Source organism: Zingiber officinale, chromosome 8B, assembly GCF_018446385.1.
Source record: "Zingiber officinale cultivar Zhangliang chromosome 8B, Zo_v1.1, whole genome shotgun sequence".
NCBI classification, from domain to species: Eukaryota; Viridiplantae; Streptophyta; class Magnoliopsida; order Zingiberales; family Zingiberaceae; genus Zingiber; species Zingiber officinale.
The window spans coordinates 77,365,141-77,368,770 of record NC_056001.1 but is presented as its reverse complement, the minus strand read 5'-3'; the positions used below and the strand labels follow the sequence as shown (position 1 = coordinate 77,368,770).

The window sequence follows — 3,630 nt, the reverse complement described above, 5'->3', positions numbered from 1 at the left end:
AGACTTAACATCTAACTTATCTTATATAGTTCCCTTTACATAAGTAGGATAACTCCATATCTTCAAATAAGATAAATGAGGTTTCTTACCAATCCATATCTCATATGGAGTAGTAGAGATTGCATTTATAAGGTCTCATGAGCGTTAATTAAGGAATTAACTTACAAAAATTTTTCTACAAATTTTAGGATTTTTTCAGGATTTAAAATAAACTTGTATGACATGTTTTAAGGGGATAGAGATTATTAAACTTGATGATGACACCAAATTAGGTTGGAAGTTGATTAATTTGATTAGCCTAAGTTGGAATTAATCACCCTAGGTATATAAAATCCCCCATATACACTGTTCCTCCCGAATCACCACCTCCTTTGCCCTTTTCACCTTCACCATTTTTGGCCAAGCATCTCACTGTGCTCTGAGCTCTAGCCAAGCTCCACCGCACGCCGATGATCACGCGGAGGACACTACGACTGAACATTGAGACCGTCAACTGCCTCACCGGAGGTACGGTAATACTAGATGAGGGCTTCCAACAGTGGCAGGGAGAGAAAGGCAAGTTCACTCCCCTGTGTAGGTGTGAGATCCATGAGGTAAGAGGATAGGGACCTAGGAGGAGTTGAGTCTTTGATGTCCGATTGGATGAATGGATTGCGATTTGACTGTTTCTTCTTATGATGTTCTTGTTCAATCACGGGTTTCTTTTTGATTTTCTACACTGGATTAGGGCATTGAGTTGAATCGAGTATTGGCTTGGTTTCTTCTCGGTGGTTTGAGATTCTCGATGGGGTTTTTGATGGGTTCCGACTGGATGTACTGTGATATTGTTTCTTGTTATTTTATCAGGGTTTTCAGTTTCCTAATACAGATTTAGAGAGGGGTTTCGAATTGATTTATGGATGTTGTTCTTACTTCTTTAGATTGCACTAAATTTTTGGGCATAATTAGGTATGATGTGATTTGATTCAATGTTGCTCTTGTTCTCCTAGTTGTCGTAGAATTTTGGAATAGTTTTCTGGTAGTTTAAGCTTCGATTAATGAAATTTTTGCTTCTCCTGGTTGCTTCCGAAATCTTGAGTAGATATTGTTAGTTTAGGCTTCGATTGATGATGCTCTCACTTTCCTTATTGTGTTCGGACTTTTGGCCAAATTGTTGGGGTGTTATGCTGTGTTTGATGAAGTTTTTGGTTCTCCCATTTGATTCTGCTATGCTGAATAGACTTTGATGTCATAGGACGTGATTAATAACTTTGTTACTACTATTCGGCTGCGTTTGGTAGGGCGTAATCTGCCTTGTAATGTACTCCTGATTACATTACAAGGTAGATTATTTTGTTTGTTTCACTTTTAAACTTGTAATGTAATGTAATATGGATTACAAAATGTAGTGAAGATTTGTAATCTGGATTACAAAGCAAATGCTATGTAATCCGATTACATTACGAGGTCACCGTCCCACCAAAATTTAAATACCGAATATACCCTTAGTCCACCGTCGGCCACTGCCCCCCACAGTCGACCGCCGCCGGCCGCCGCCAACCGCCATCGGCCGCCGCCGACCGCCGCCGGCCGCCGACCACCGCCGGGCTTCGGCGACGGTCGGCGACCGGCTACGGCGACGGTCGGCGACCGGCGGCGGTGGCTTTGTTTCATTTTTGTTGCTGTACTTCGTTCAACTTGGGAGGTTCTGATTCATTTTCATTGTTGTGCTATTTTCTCTCATGCTGGTTGAATTTTCTGGTATAGAATTGAAAGGCAAATTTGATAGATGGTGGTCGATTCTGGATGTTAAGCTAGTCCTTTTGTTAATGGAATTTCAAGAACAGACTCCGGTAGAATGGGAATGAGTATGTTTTAAGTAATTGTTCTATCATAGTTTTCTCTAAATTTGTAGCACTATGCACTTTAAATTGTGAATTATGACAAGAATATGTTATGTTTTTATGTAGTTAATTAGATGAGTATGAGTATATGTGGTGACAGTACGGGTTGAGTACCCTGGGATGAGCTCCGGGGAGGGCCCTTCCAAACATGATCGATAAAGACTGATACGATAAAGTATGTTGGCTTCGGCTATATGATTATAGGTTCTCCTAAGAGGTACCTCTAAGGTTATGATCATGAACCAAATGAACATGCTCAAGTGATAGTTACCACATGTGTGACATATTCATCTTTACTAGTTGTGTTGTTTTTTTCTTACTGACTGTATTTTCCTCTATTTGTATTCAAGTGGCATTCTATGCTCAAGTGATAACTACTGATCCTTCTTCTTTATGGATGTCATATTCTTTATATTGGAATGTTCTTGCTGCGTTTATAGACTCATGATATACATGATGCAGGTGAGGGAGACATTTCCCAGGACATTATGGAGGGGCATGCACACGGAGTAGACGAGGAGGCGAGATGGTACCATGACACATTGTCCGAGGACCTTTAGGAGTGTTGTGAAGACTCTTGTTTCTGTAGAGTCTATTCTTTACACGTAGGAGGAGAAGTGTTGGTGTCTCTATTTTCCTTTTTTCCTTTACTCAAACTCTTTGGATCTTGAAACTATGGTTTGGGTTGGTTATGGTGGTTCATGTATGATGAGATTATTATTTTTTACTATGGTTTTTTAACAACAATGTTTGAGAGGTTTTATTATTGTTAGCTAGAGCCCTAGAGCCAATCATTTGATGATTGTATTTTGGACTTGTTGTATCATATTCTATATAAATAAAGGCATTTGGTTTTTGGTTATTATACTTACTTGTATTGGTGCCAAATAAACTAAGTATAATAACATCCTTGAGTAGACGGTTCTCACCTATATCAATCGGTTAGTTGAACCGATAGTGAGATGATATAGGGAACACTACTCTTAATCATTCATAGTCGAGTATTAACATTCAGGGACAATGTTAATGTAATAAGAATAGCATGTAGGTCAACTCGATGACTTGATCTCACAAGTCATGGATATAGAGATATCAAGTTGACACATGGGTATGTATTAGAGAATGTATACTGAATGACCCGCCATGAGAAAGTATCATGGATCGTTATATGAGTGTCATATACTTTCTCATGTGGCTATTAGTATGACTACTAGTCCTTAGACCTGAAGTCACCATGGATCCCTACATAAGGAGTTATGTACTTTGGTTTCGTCAAACGTCACCCGTAACTGGGTGGACCATAAAGGCGATTACTGGGTATGTAACAAATTATGCGGAGGGATGTGAGTGATGTAGATGGGATCTATCCCTCCTATATGACGGGAGAGACATCGGTATTCTTGATAGAGTGAGACCACGAAGTGCATGGCCATGCCCAAATGAGTCAATATAGGATATTGAGCTCATTTGATTGAGTGAGTCTACTTGGAGTTCAAGATTTAGATTGATTAGAGGATGACACAGTCTATGCCTCACATTGATCAATCTAGATGTTTAGGATAGAAGGACACTTGTCATATATTGTGAGGAGTCACAATTAGTAGTCACAAGGTGATGTTGGATCTCAACATTCTTGTAACTTGGGTAGTAATGATGTATTGCTAGATACCGCTCATTACTTATGTTTCTAAATGAGTTTAGGTGCATTGCCAACGTTACAAGAACCTATTGGGTCACACACAAAGAA

General features: G+C 39.4%; 1 long non-coding RNA gene across 1 annotated transcript; it reads left to right on the top strand.

Moving 5' to 3' along the window:
• Nucleotides 1–334: 334 nt before the first annotated feature.
• LOC122016360 lies at nt 335–2,630 on the top strand. Its single transcript, XR_006121108.1, has 2 exons — nt 335–593; nt 2,346–2,630. It is a non-coding gene; the product is annotated as an uncharacterized LOC122016360 (long non-coding RNA).
• The last annotated feature ends 1,000 nt before the right edge of the window (nt 2,631–3,630 follow it).